This window comes from Cucumis melo, chromosome 7 (assembly GCF_025177605.1).
Source record: "Cucumis melo cultivar AY chromosome 7, USDA_Cmelo_AY_1.0, whole genome shotgun sequence".
NCBI classification, from domain to species: domain Eukaryota; kingdom Viridiplantae; phylum Streptophyta; class Magnoliopsida; order Cucurbitales; family Cucurbitaceae; genus Cucumis; species Cucumis melo.
Genome location: NC_066863.1, coordinates 19,780,228 through 19,795,349, shown reverse-complemented (window position 1 = coordinate 19,795,349; position 15,122 = coordinate 19,780,228).

Here is a 15,122-nt window from a genome sequence, read left to right as displayed (position 1 = left end):
CGTGTCAGGGAGAATGCCAGGAGTGTGGGTTGAAGTCCTCGGAGCACGAGACCCGAAGATCGAAAGACTTATGACCAATACGGAGCAAAGGGAAGAAACCGTCGGGGGACCGCTTTTTACCCCAGGACGAGAAAACTGAGTCCGGGGCATTCCCGCTCGCGTTTTCTTGGGACGAGCACCGGAAGTCCTCGAGCTCAGCCCGTTTCCTTCGCTGCAAGTGCATTTCCAGTGGTTTCTGACACCGGACGAGCGTTCGCCACTCGTTGGAAGCTTCGGCCATCTTTTGGACCGTTTTGGGTCGCACCACAGTTCTCCCTCCAACGAGCTCGCTTCCCGACCTATACCTCCGGAAAACGTGTCAGGGAGCATGCCAAGAGTGTGGGTTGAAGTCCTCGGAGCACGAGACCCGAAGATCGAAAGACTTATGACCAATACGGAGCAAAGGGAAGAAACCGTCGGGGGACCGCTTTTTACCCCAGGACGAGAAAACTGAGTCCGGGGCATTCCCGCTCGCGTTTTCTTGGGACGAGCACCGGAAGTCCTCGAGCTCAGCCCGTTTCCTTCGCTGCAAGTGCATTTCCAGTGGTTTCTGACACCGGACGAGCGTTCGCCACTCGTTGGAAGCTTCGGCCATCTTTTGGACCGTTTTGGGTCGCACCACAGTTCTCCCTCCAACGAGCTCGCTTCCCGACCTATACCTCCGGAAAACGTGTCAGGGAGCATGCCAGGAGTGAGGGTTGAAGTCCTCGGAGCACGAGACCCGAAGATCGAAAGACTTATGACCAATACGGAGCAAAGGGAAGAAACCGTCGGGGGACCGCTTTTTACCCCAGGACGAGAAAACTGAGTCCGGGGCATTCCCGCTCGCGTTTTCTCGGGACGAGCACCGGAAGTCCTCGAGCTCAGCCCGTTTCCTTCGCTGCAAGTGCATTTCCAGTGGTTTCTGACACCGGACGAGCGTTCGCCACTCGTTGGAAGCTTCGGCCATCTTTTGGACCGTTTTGGGTCGCACCACAGTTCTCCCTCCAACGAGCTCGCTTCCCGACCTATACCTCCAGAAAACGTGTCAGAGAGCATGCCAGGAGTGTGGGTTGAAGTCCTCGGAGCACGAGACCCGAAGATCGAAAGACTTATGACCAATACGGAGCAAAGGGAAGAAACCGTCGGGGGACCGCTTTTTACCCCAGGACGAGAAAACTGAGTCCGGGGCATTCCCGCTCGCGTTTTCTTGGGACGAGCACCGGAAGTCCTCGAGCTCAGCCCGTTTCCTTCGCCCCAAGTGCATTTCCAGTGGTTTCTGACACCGGACGAGCGTTCGCCACTCGTTGGAAGCTTCGGCCATCTTTTGGACCGTTTTGGGTCGCGCCACAGTTCTCCCTCCAACGAGCTCGCTTCCCGACCTATACCTCCGGAAAACGTGTCAGGGAGCATGCCAGGAGTGTGGGTTGAAGTCCTCGGAGCACGAGACCCGAAGATCGAAAGACTTATGACCAATACGGAGCAAAGGGAAGAAACCGTCGGGGGACCGCTTTTTACCCCAGGACGAGGAAACTGAGTCCGGGGCATTCCCGCTCGCGTTTTCTTGGGACGAGCACCGGAAGTCCTCGAGCTCAGCCCGTTTCCTTCGCTGCAAGTGCATTTCCAGTGGTTTCTGACACCGGACGAGCGTTCGCCACTCGTTGGAAGCTTCGGCCATCTTTTGGACCGTTTTGGGTCGCACCAAAGTTCTCCCTCCAACGAGCTCGCTTCCCGACCTATACCTCCGGAAAACGTGTCAGGGAGCATGCCAGGAGTGTGGGTTGAAGTCCTCGGAGCACGAGACCCGAAGATCGAAAGACTTATGACCAATACGGAGCAAAGGGAAGAAACCGTCGGGGGACCGCTTTTTACCCCAGGACGAGAAAACTGAGTCCGGGGCATTCCCGCTCGCGTTTTCTTGGGACGAGCACCGGAAGTCCTCGAGCTCAGCCCGTTTCCTTCGCTGCAAGTGCATTTCCAGTGGTTTCTGACACCGGACGAGCGTTCGCCACTCGTTGGAAGCTTCGGCCATCTTTTGGACCGTTTTGGGTCGCGCCACAGTTCTCCCTCCAACGAGCTCGCTTCCCGACCTATACCTCCGGAAAACGTGTCAGGGAGCATGCCAGGAGTGTGGGTTGAAGTCCTCGGAGCACGAGACCCGAAGATCGAAAGACTTATGACCAATACGGAGCAAAGGGAAGAAACCGTCGGGGGACCGCTTTTTACCCCAGGACGAGGAAACTGAGTCCGGGGCATTCCCGCTCGCGTTTTCTTGGGACGAGCACCGGAAGTCCTCGAGCTCAGCCCGTTTCCTTCGCTGCAAGTGCATTTCCAGTGGTTTCTGACACCGGACGAGCGTTCGCCACTCGTTGGAAGCTTCGGCCATCTTTTGGACCGTTTTTGGTCGCACCAAAGTTCTCCCTCCAACGAGCTCGCTTCCCGACCTATACCTCCGGAAAACGTGTCAGGGAGCATGCCAGGAGTGTGGGTTGAAGTCCTCGGAGCACGAGACCCGAAGATCGAAAGACTTATGACCAATACGGAGCAAAGGGAAGAAACCGTCGGGGGACCGCTTTTTACCCCAGGACGAGAAAACTGAGTCCGGGGCATTCCCGCTCGCGTTTTCTTGGGACGAGCACCGGAAGTCCTCGAGCTCAGCCCGTTTCCTTCGCTGCAAGTGCATTTCCAGTGGTTTCTGACACCGGACGAGCGTTCGCCACTCGTTGGAAGCTTCGGCCATCTTTTGGACCGTTTTGGGTCGCACCACAGTTCTCCCTCCAACGAGCTCGCTTCTCGACCTATACCTCCGGAAAACGTGTCAGGGAGCATGCCAGGAGTGTGGGTTGAAGTCCTCGGAGCACGAGACCCGAAGATCGAAAGACTTATGACCAATACGGAGCAAAGGGAAGAAACCGTCGGGGGACCGCTTTTTACCCCAGGACGAGAAAACTGAGTCCGGGGCATTCCCGCTCGCGTTTTCTTGGGACGAGCACCGGAAGTCCTCGAGCTCAGCCCGTTTCCTTCGCTGCAAGTGCATTTCCAGTGGTTTCTGACACCGGACGAGCGTTCGCCACTCGTTGGAAGCTTCGGCCATCTTTTGGACCGTTTTGGGTCGCGCCACAGTTCTCCCTCCAACGAGCTCGCTTCCCGACCTATACCTCCGGAAAACGTGTCAGGGAGCATGCCAGGAGTGTGGGTTGAAGTCCTCGGAGCACGAGACCCGAAGATCGAAAGACTTATGACCAATACGGAGCAAAGGGAAGAAACCGTCGGGGGACCGCTTTTTACCCCAGGACGAGGAAACTGAGTCCGGGGCATTCCCGCTCGCGTTTTCTTGGGACGAGCACCGGAAGTCCTCGAGCTCAGCCCGTTTCCTTCGCTGCAAGTGCATTTCCAGTGGTTTCTGACACCGGACGAGCGTTCGCCACTCGTTGGAAGCTTCGGCCATCTTTTGGACCGTTTTGGGTCGCACCAAAGTTCTCCCTCCAACGAGCTCGCTTCCCGACCTATACCTCCGGAAAACGTGTCAGGGAGCATGCCAGGAGTGTGGGTTGAAGTCCTCGGAGCACGAGACCCGAAGATCGAAAGACTTATGACCAATACGGAGCAAAGGGAAGAAACCGTCGGGGGACCGCTTTTTACCCCAGGACGAGAAAACTGAGTCCGGGGCATTCCCGCTCGCGTTTTCTTGGGACGAGCACCGGAAGTCCTCGAGCTCAGCCCGTTTCCTTCGCTGCAAGTGCATTTCCAGTGGTTTCTGACACCGGACGAGCGTTCGCCACTCGTTGGAAGCTTCGGCCATCTTTTGGACCGTTTTGGGTCGCGCCACAGTTCTCCCTCCAACGAGCTCGCTTCCCGACCTATACCTCCGGAAAACGTGTCAGGGAGCATGTCAGGAGTGTGGGTTGAAGTCCTCGGAGCACGAGACCCGAAGATCGAAAGACTTATGACCAATACGGAGCAAAGGGAAGAAACCGTCGGGGGACCGCTTTTTACCCCAGGACGAGGAAACTGAGTCCGGGGCATTCCCGCTCGCGTTTTCTTGGGACGAGCACCGGAAGTCCTCGAGCTCAGCCCGTTTCCTTCGCTGCAAGTGCATTTCCAGTGGTTTCTGACACCGGACGAGCGTTCGCCACTCGTTGGAAGCTTCGGCCATCTTTTGGACCGTTTTGGGTCGCACCAAAGTTCTCCCTCCAACGAGCTCGCTTCCCGACCTATACCTCCGGAAAACGTGTCAGGGAGCATGCCAGGAGTGTGGGTTGAAGTCCTCGGAGCACGAGACCCGAAGATCGAAAGACTTATGACCAATACGGAGCAAAGGGAAGAAACCGTCGGGGGACCGCTTTTTACCCCAGGACGAGAAAACTGAGTCCGGGGCATTCCCGCTCGCGTTTTCTTGGGACGAGCACCGGAAGTCCTCGAGCTCAGCCCGTTTCCTTCGCTGCAAGTGCATTTCCAGTGGTTTCTGACACCGGACGAGCGTTCGCCACTCGTTGGAAGCTTCGGCCATCTTTTGGACCGTTTTGGGTCGCACCACAGTTCTCCCTCCAACGAGCTCGCTTCTCGACCTATACCTCCGGAAAACGTGTCAGGGAGCATGCCAGGAGTGTGGGTTGAAGTCCTCGGAGCACGAGACCCGAAGATCGAAAGACTTATGACCAATACGGAGCAAAGGGAAGAAACCGTCGGGGGACCGCTTTTTACCCCAGGACGAGAAAACTGAGTCCGGGGCATTCCCGCTCGCGTTTTCTTGGGACGAGCACCGGAAGTCCTCGAGCTCAGCCCGTTTCCTTCGCTGCAAGTGCATTTCCAGTGGTTTCTGACACCGGACGAGCGTTCGCCACTCGTTGGAAGCTTCGGCCATCTTTTGGACCGTTTTGGGTCGCGCCACAGTTCTCCCTCCAACGAGCTCGCTTCCCGACCTATACCTCCGGAAAACGTGTCAGGGAGCATGCCAGGAGTGTGGGTTGAAGTCCTCGGAGCACGAGACCCGAAGATCGAAAGACTTATGACCAATACGGAGCAAAGGGAAGAAACCGTCGGGGGACCGCTTTTTACCCCAGGACGAGGAAACTGAGTCCGGGGCATTCCCGCTCGCGTTTTCTTGGGACGAGCACCGGAAGTCCTCGAGCTCAGCCCGTTTCCTTCGCTGCAAGTGCATTTCCAGTGGTTTCTGACACCGGACGAGCGTTCGCCACTCGTTGGAAGCTTCGGCCATCTTTTGGACCGTTTTGGGTCGCACCACAGTTCTCCCTCCAACGAGCTCGCTTCTCGACCTATACCTCCGGAAAACGTGTCAGGGAGCATGCCAGGAGTGTGGGTTGAAGTCCTCGGAGCACGAGACCCGAAGATCGAAAGACTTATGACCAATACGGAGCAAAGGGAAGAAACCGTCGGGGGACCGCTTTTTACCCCAGGACGAGAAAACTGAGTCCGGGGCATTCCCGCTCGCGTTTTCTTGGGACGAGCACCGGAAGTCCTCGAGCTCAGCCCGTTTCCTTCGCTGCAAGTGCATTTCCAGTGGTTTCTGACACCGGACGAGCGTTCGCCACTCGTTGGAAGCTTCGGCCATCTTTTGGACCGTTTTGGGTCGCGCCACAGTTCTCCCTCCAACGAGCTCGCTTCCCGACCTATACCTCCGGAAAACGTGTCAGGGAGCATGCCAGGAGTGTGGGTTGAAGTCCTCGGAGCACGAGACCCGAAGATCGAAAGACTTATGACCAATACGGAGCAAAGGGAAGAAACCGTCGGGGGACCGCTTTTTACCCCAGGACGAGAAAACTGAGTCCGGGGCATTCCCGCTCGCGTTTTCTTGGGACGAGCACCGGAAGTCCTCGAGCTCAGCCCGTTTCCTTCGCTGCAAGTGCATTTCCAGTGGTTTCTGACACCGGACGAGCGTTCGCCACTCGTTGGAAGCTTCGGCCATCTTTTGGACCGTTTTGGGTCGCCCCACAGTTCTCCCTCCAACGAGCTCGCTTCCCGACCTATACCTCCAGAAAACGTGTCAGGGAGCATGCCAGGAGTGTGGGTTTAAGTCCTCGGAGCACGAGACCCGAAGATCAAAAGACTTATGACCAATACGGAGCAAAGGGAAGAAACCGTCGGGGGACCGCTTTTTACTCCAGGACGAGAAAACTGAGTCCGGGGCATTCCCGCTCGCGTTTTCTTGGGACGAGCACCGGAAGTCCTCGAGCTCAGCCCGTTTCCTTCGCTGCAAGTGCATTTCCAGTGGTTTCTGACACCGGACGAGCGTTCGCCACTCGTTGGAAGCTTCGGCCATCTTTTGGACCGTTTTGGGTCGCACCACAGTTCTCCCTCCAACGAGCTCGCTTCCCGACCTATACCTCCGGAAAACGTGTCAGGGAGCATGCCAGGAGTGTGGGTTGAAGTCCTCGGAGCACGAGACCCGAAGATCGAAAGACTTATGACCAATACGGAGCAAAGGGAAGAAACCGTCGGGGGACCGCTTTTTACCCCAGGACGAGAAAACTGAGTCCGGGGCATTCCCGCTCGCGTTTTCTCGGGACGAGCACCGGAAGTCCTCGAGCTCAGCCCGTTTCCTTCGCTGCAAGTGCATTTCCAGTGGTTTCTGACACCGGACGAGCGTTCGCCACTCGTTGGAAGCTTCGGCCATCTTTTGGACCGTTTTGGGTCGCACCACAGTTCTCCCTCGAACGAGCTCGCTTCCCGACCTATACCTCCGGAAAACGTGTCAGGGAGCATACCAGGAGTGTGGGTTGAAGTCCTCGGAGCACGAGACCCGAAGATCGAAAGACTTATGACCAATACGGAGCAAAGGGAAGAAACCGTCGGGGGACCGCTTTTTACCCCAGGACGAGAAAACTGAGTCCGGGGCATTCCCGCTCACGTTTTCTCGAGACGAGCACCGGAAGTCCTCGAGCTCCGCCCGTTTCCTTCGCTGCAAGTGCATTTCCAGTGGTTTCTGACACCGGACGAGCGTTCGCCACTCGTTGGAAGCTTCGGCCATCTTTTGGACCGTTTTGGGTCGCACCACAGTTCTCCCTCCAACGAGCTCGCTTCCCGACCTATACCTCCGGAAAACGTGTCAGGGAGCATGCCAGGAGTGTGGGTTGAAGTCCTCGGAGCACGAGACCCGAAGATCGAAAGACTTATGACCAATACGGAGCAAATGGAAGAAACCGTCGGGGGACCGCTTTTTACCCCAGGACGAGAAAACTGAGTCCGGGGCATTCCCGCTCGCGTTTTCTCGGGACGAGCACCGGAAGTCCTCGAGCTCAGCCCGTTTCCTTCGCTGCAAATGCATTTCCAGTGGTTTCTGACACCGAACGAGCGTTCGCCACTCGTTGGAAGCTTCGGCCATCTTTTGGACCGTTTTGGGTCGCGCCACAGTTCTCCCTCCAACGAGCTCGCTTCCCGACCTATACCTCCGGAAAACGTGTCAGGGAGCATGCCAGGAGTGTGGGTTGAAGTCATCGGAGCACGAGACCCGAAGATCGAAAGACTTATGACCAATACGGAGCAAAGGGAAGAAACCGTCGGGGGACCGCTTTTTACCCCAGGACGAGAAAACTGAGTCCGGGGCATTTCCGCTAGCGTTTTCTCGGGACGAGCACCGGAAGTCCTCGAGCTCAGCCCGTTTCCTTCGCTGCAAGTGCATTTCCAGTGGTTTCTGACACCGGACGAGCGTTCGCCACTCGTTGGAAGCTTCGGCCATCTTTTGGACCGTTTTAGGTCGCGCCACAGTTCTCCCTCCAACGAGCTCGCTTCCCGACCTATACCTCCGGAAAACGTGTCAGGTAGCATGCCAGGAGTGTGGGTTGAAGTCCTCGGAGCACGAGACCCGAAGATCGAAAGACTTATGACCAATACGGAGCAAAGGGAAGAAACCGTCGGGGGACCGCTTTTTACCCCAGGACGAGAAAACTGAGTCCGGGGCATTCCCGCTCGCGTTTTCTCGGGACGAGCACCGGAAGTCCTCGAGCTCAGCCCGTTTCCTTCGCTGCAAGTGCATTTCCAGTGGTTTCTGACACCGGACGAGCGTTCGCCACTCATTGGAAGCTTCGGCCATCTTTTGGACCGTTTTGGGTCGCACTACAGTTCTCCCTCCAACGAGCTAGCTTCCCGACTTATACCTCCAGAAAACGTGTCAGGGAGCATGCCAGGAGTGTGGGTTGAAGTCCTCGGAGCACGAGACCCGAAGATCGAAAGACTTATGACCAATACGGAGCAAAGGGAAGAAACCGTCGGGGGACCGCTTTTTACCCCAGGACGAGAAAACTGAGTCCGGGGCATTCCCGCTCGCGTTTTCTTGGGACGAGCACCGGAAGTCGTCGAGCTCAGCCTGTTTCCTTCGCTGCAAGTGCAGTTCCAGTGGTTTCTGACACCGGACGAGCGTTCGCCACTCGTTGGAAGCTTCGGCCATCTTTTGGACCGTTTTGGGTCGCGCCAAAGTTCTCCCTCCAACGAGCTCGCTTCCCGACCTATACCTCCGAAAAACGTGTCAGGGAGCATGCCAGGAGTGTGGATTGAAGTCCTCGGAGCACGAGACCCGAAGATCGAAAGACTTATGACCAATACGGAGGAAAGGGAAAAAACCGTCGGGGGACCGCTTTTTACCCCAGGACGAGAAAACTGAGTCCGGGGCATTCCCGCTCGCGTTTTCTTGGGACGAGCACTGGAAGTCCTCGAGCTCAGCCCGTTTCCTTCGCTGCAAGTGCATTTCCAGTGGTTTCTGACACCGGACGAGCGTTCGCCACTCGTTGGAAGCTTCGGCCATCTTTTGGACCGTTTTGGGTCGCACCACAGTTCTCCCTCCAACGAGCTAGCTTCCCGACCTATACCTCCGGAAAACGTGTCAGGGAGCATGCCAGGAGGGTGGGTTGAAGTCCTCGGAGCACGAGACCCGAAGATCGAAAGACTTATGACCAATACGGAGCAAAGAGAAGAAACCCTCGGGGGACCGCTTTTTACCCCAGGACGAGAAAACTGAGTCCGGGGCATTCCCGCTCGCGTTTTCTTGGGACGAGCACCGGAAGTCCTCGAGCTCAGCCCGTTTCCTTCGCTGCAAGTGCATTTCCAGTGGTTTCTGACACCGGACGAGCGTTCGCCACTTGTTGGAAGCTTCGGCCATCTTTTGGACCGTTTTGGGTCGCACCACAGTTCTCCCTCCAACGAGTTCGCTTCCCGACCTATACCTCCGGAAAACGTGTCAGGGAGCATGCCAGGAGTGTGGGTTGAAGTCCTCGGAGCACGAGACCCGAAGATCGAAAGACTTATGACCAATACGGAGCAAAGGGAAGAAACCGTCGGGGGACCGCTTTTTACCCCAGGACGAGAAAACTGAGTCCGGGGCATTCCCGCTCGCGTTTTCTTGGGACGAGCACCGGACGTCCTCGAGCTCAGCCCGTTTCCTTCGCTGCAAGTGCATTTCCAGTGGTTTCTGACACCGGACGAGCGTTCGCCACTCGTTGGAAGCTTCGGCCATCTTTTGGACCGTTTTGGGTCGCACCACAGTTCTCCCTCCAACGAGCTCGCTTCCCGACCTATACCTCCGGAAAACGTGTCAGGGAGCATGCCATAAGTGTGGGTTGAAGTCCTCGGAGCACGAGACCCGAAGATCGAAAGACTTATGACCAATACGGAGCAAAGGGAAGAAACCGTCGGGGGACCGCTTTTTACCCCAGGACGAGAAAACTGAGTCCGGGGCATTCCCGCTCGCGTTTTCTTGGGACGAGCACCGGAAGTCCTCGAGCTCAGCCCGTTTCCTTCGCTGCAAGTGCATTTCCAGTGGTTTCTGACACCGGACGAGCGTTCGCCACTCGTTGGAAGCTTCGGCCATCTTTTGGACCGTTTTGGGCTGCACCACAGTTCTCCCTCCAACGAGCTCGCTTCCCGACCTATACCTCCGGAAAACGTGTCAGGGAGCATGCCAGGAGTGTGGGTTGAAGTCCTCGGAGCACGAGACCCGAAGATCGAAAGACTTATGACCAATACGGAGCAAAGGGAAGAAACCGTCGGGGGACCGCTTTTTACCCCAGGACGAGAAAACTGAGTCCGGGGCATTCCCGCTCGCGTTTTCTTGGGACGAGCACTGGAAGTCGTCGAGCTCAGCCCGTTTCCTTCGCTGCAAGTGCAGTTCCAGTGGTTTCTGACACCGGACGAGCGTTCGCCACTCGTTGGAAGCTTCGGCCATCTTTTGGACCGTTTTGGGTCGCGCCAAAGTTCTCCCTCCAACGAGCTCGCTTCCCGACCTATATCTCCGAAAAACGTGTCAGGGAGCATGCCAGGAGTGTGGATTGAAGTCGTCGGAGCACGAGACCCGAAGATCGAAAGACTTATGACCAATACGGAGCAAAGGGAAGAAACCGTCGGGGGACCGCTTTTTACCCCAGGACGAGAAAACTGAGTCCGGGGCATTTCCGCTAGCGTTTTCTCGGGACGAGCACCGGAAGTCCTCGAGCTCAGCCCGTTTCCTTCGCTGCAAGTGCATTTCCAGTGGTTTCTGACACCGGACGAGCGTTCGCCACTCGTTGGAAGCTTCGGCCATCTTTTGGACCGTTTTAGGTCGCGCCACAGTTCTCCCTCCAACGAGCTCGCTTCCCGACCTATACCTCCGGAAAACGTGTCAGGGAGCATGCCAGGAGTGTGGGTTGAAGTCCTCGGAGCACGAGACCCGAAGATCGAAAGACTTATGACCAATACGGAGCAAAGGGAAGAAACCGTCGGGGGACCGCTTTTTACCCCAGGACGAGAAAACTGAGTCCGGGGCATTCCCGCTCGCGTTTTCTTGGGACGAGCACCGGAAGTCCTCGAGCTCAGCCCGTTTCCTTCGCTGCAAGTGCATTTCCAGTGGTTTCTGACACCGGACGAGCGTTCGCCACTCATTGGAAGCTTCGGCCATCTTTTGGACCGTTTTGGGTCGCACTACAGTTCTCCCTCCAACGAGCTAGCTTCCCGACCTATACCTCCAGAAAACGTGTCAGGGAGCATGCCAGGAGTGTGGGTTGAAGTCCTCGGAGCACGAGACCCGAAGATCGAAAGACTTATGACCAATACGGAGCAAAGGGAAGAAACCGTCGGGGGACCGCTTTTTACCCCAGGACGAGAAAACTGAGTCCGGGGCATTCCCGCTCGCGTTTTCTTGGGACGAGCACCGGAAGTCGTCGAGCTCAGCCTGTTTCCTTCGCTGCAAGTGCAGTTCCAGTGGTTTCTGACACCGGACGAGCGTTCGCCACTCGTTGGAAGCTTCGGCCATCTTTTGGACCGTTTTGGGTCGCGCCAAAGTTCTCCCTCCAACGAGCTCGCTTCCCGACCTATACCTCCGAAAAACGTGTCAGGGAGCATGCCAGGAGTGTGGATTGAAGTCGTCGGAGCACGAGACCCGAAGATCGAAAGACTTATGACCAATACGGAGCAAAGGGAAGAAACCGTCGGGGGACCGCTTTTTACCCCAGGACGAGAAAACTGAGTCCGGGGCATTCCCGCTCGCGTTTTCTTGGGACGAGCACTGGAAGTCCTCGAGCTCAGCCCGTTTCCTTCGCTGCAAGTGCATTTCCAGTGGTTTCTGACACCGGACGAGCGTTCGCCACTCGTTGGAAGCTTCGGCCATCTTTTGGACCGTTTTGGGTCGCACCCAGTTCTCCCTCCAACGAGTTCGCTTCCCGACCTATACCTCCGGAAAACGTGTCAGGGAGCATGCCAGGAGTGTGGGTTGAAGTCCTCGGAGCACGAGACCCGAAGATCGAAAGACTTATGACCAATACGGAGCAAAGGGAAGAAACCGTCGGGGGACCGCTTTTTACCCCAGGACGAGAAAACTGAGTCCGGGACATTCCCGCTCGTGTTTTCTTGGGACGAGCACCGGAAGTCCTCGAGCTCAGCCCGTTTCCTTCGCCGCAAGTGCATTTCCAGTGGTTTCTGACACCGGACGAGCGTTCGCCACTCGTTGGAAGCTTCGGCCATCTTTTGGACCGTTTTGGGCTGCACCACAGTTCTCCCTCCAACGAGCTCGCTTCCCGACCTATACCTCCGGAAAACGTGTCAGGGAGCATGCCAGGAGTGTGGGTTGAAGTCCTCGGAGCACGAGACCCGAAGATCGAAAGACTTATGACCAATACGGAGCAAAGGGAAGAAACCGTCGGGGGACCGCTTTTTACCCCAGGACGAGAAAACTGAGTCCGGGGCATTTCCGCTCGCGTTTTCTTGGGACGAGCACCGGAAGTCCTCGAGCTCAGCCCGTTTCCTTCGCTGCAAGTGCATTTCCAGTGGTTTCTGACACCGGACGAGCGTTCGCCACTCGTTGGAAGCTTCGGCCATCTTTTGGACCGTTTTGGGTCGCACCACAGTTCTCCCTCCAATGAGCTCGCTTCCCGACCTATACCTCCGGAAAACGTGTCAGGGAGCATGCCAGGAGTGTGGGTTGAAGTCCTCGGAGCACGAGACCCGAAGATCGAAAGACTTATGACCAATACGGAGCAAAGGGAAGAAACCGTCGGGGGACCGCTTTTTACCCCAGGACGAGAAAACTGAGTCCGGGGCATTCCCGCTCGCGTTTTCTTGGGACGAGCACCGGAAGTCCTCGAGCTCAGCCCGTTTCCTTCGCTGCAAGTGCATTTCCAGTGGTTTCTGACACCGGACGAGCGTTCGCCACTCGTTGGAAGCTTCGGCCATCTTTTGGACCGTTTTGGGTCGCACCACAGTTCTCCCTCCAACGAGCTCGCTTCCCGACCTATACCTCCGGAAAACGTGTCAGGGAGCATGCCAGGAGTGTGGGTTGAAGTCCTCGGAGCACGAGGCCCGAAGATCGAAAGACTTATGACCAATACGGAGCAAAGGGAAGAAACCGTCGGGGGACCGCTTTTTACCCCAGGACGAGAAAACTGAGTCCGGGGCATTTCCACTCGCGTTTTCTTGGGACGAGCACCGGAAGTCCTCGAGCTCAGCCCGTTTCCTTCGCTGCAAGTGCATTTCCAGTGGTTTCTGACACCGGACGAGCGTTCGCCACTCGTTGGAAGCTTCGGCCATCTTTTGGACCGTTTTGGGTCGCACCACAGTTCTCCCTCCAACGAGCTCGCTTCCCGACCTATACCTCCCGAAAACGTGTCAGGGAGCATGCCAGGAGTGTGGGTTGAAGTCCTCGGAGCACGAGACCCGAAGATCGAAAGACTTATGACCAATACGGAGCAAAGGGAAGAAACCGTCGGGGGACCGCTTTTTACCCCAGGACGAGAAAACTGAGTCCGGGGCATTCCCGCTCGCGTTTTCTTGGGACGAGCACCGGAAGTCCTCGAGCTCAGCCCGTTTCCTTCGCTGCAAGTGCATTTCCAGTGGTTTCTGACACCGGACGAGCGTTCGCCACTCGTTGGAAGCTTCGGCCATCTTTTGGACCGTTTTGGGTCGCACCACAGTTCTCCCTCCAACGAGCTCGCTTCCCGACCTATACCTCCGGAAAACGTGTCAGGGAGCATGCCAGGAGTGTGGGTTGAAGTCCTCGGAGCACGAGACCCGAAGATCGAAAGACTTATGACCAATACAGAGCAAAGGGAAGAAACCGTCGGGGGACCGCTTTTTACCCCAGGACGAGAAAACTGAGTCCGGGGCATTCCCGCTCGCGTTTTCTTGGGACGAGCACCGGAAGTCCTCGAGCTCAGCCCGTTTCCTTCGCCCCAAGTGCATTTCCAGTGGTTTCTGACACCGGATGAGCGTTCGCCACTCGTTGGAAGCTTCGGCCATCTTTTGGACCGTTTTGGGTCGCACCACAGTTCTCCCTCCAACGAGCTCGCTTCCCGACCTATACCTCCGGAAAACGTGTCAGGGAGCATGCCAGGAGTGTGGGTTGAAGTCCTCGGAGCACGAGACCCGAAGATCGAAAGACTTATGACCAATACGGAGCAAAGGGAAGAAACTGTCGGGGGACCGCTTTTTACCCCAGGACGAGAAAACTGAGTCTGGGGCATTCCCGCTCGCGTTTTCTTGGGACGAGCACCGGAAGTCCTCGAGCTCAGCCCGTTTCCTTCGCTCCAAGTGCATCTCCCTCCAACGAGCTCGCTCCCCGACCTATACCTCCGGAAAACGTGTCAGGGAGCATGTCAGGAGTGTGGGTTGAAGTCCTCGGAGCACGAGACCCGAAGATCGAAAGACTTATGACCAATACAGAGCAAAGGGAAGAAACCGTCGGGGGACCGCTTTTTACCCCAGGACGAGAAAACTGAGTCCGGGGCATTCCCGCTCGCGTTTTCTTGGGACGAGCACCGGAAGTCCTCGAGCTCAGCCCGTTTCCTTCGCCCCAAGTGCATTTCCAGTGGTTTCTGACACCGGACGAGCGTTCGCCACTCGTTGGAAGCTTCGGCCATCTTTTGGACCGTTTTGGGTCGCACCACAGTTCTCCCTCCAACGAGCTCGCTTCCCGACCTATACCTCCGGAAAACGTGTCAGGGAGCATGCCAGGAGTGTGGGTTGAAGTCCTCGGAGCACGAGACCCGAAGATCGAAAGACTTATGACCAATACGGGGCAAAGGGAAGAAACCGTCGGGGGACCGCTTTTTACCCCAGGACGAGAAATATGAATCCGGGGCATTCCCGCTCGCGTTTTCTTGGGACGAGCACCGGAAGTCCTCGAGCTCAGCCCGTTTCCTTCGCTGCAAGTGCATTTCCAGTGGTTTCTGACACCGGACGAGCAATTGTTGGAAGCTTCGGCCATCTTTTGGACCGTTTTGGGTCGCACCACAGTTCTCCCTCCAACGAGCTCGCTTCCCGACCTATACCTCCGGAAAACGTGTCAGGGAGCATGCCAGGAGTGTGGGTTGAAGTCCTCGGAGCACGAGACCCGAAGATCGAAAGACTTATGACCAATACGGAGCAAAGGGAAGAAACCGTCGGGGGACCGCTTTTTACCCCAGGACGAGAAAACTGAGTCCGGGGCATTCCCGCTCGCGTTTTCTTGGGACGAGCACCGGAAGTCCTCGAGCTCAGCCCGTCTCCTTCGCTGCAAGTGCATTTCCAGTGGTTTCTGACACCGGACGAGCGTTCGCCACTCGTTGGAAGCTTCGGCCATCTTTTGGACCGTTTTGGGTCGCACCACAGTTCTCCCTCCAACGAGCTCGCTTCCCGACCTATACCTCCGG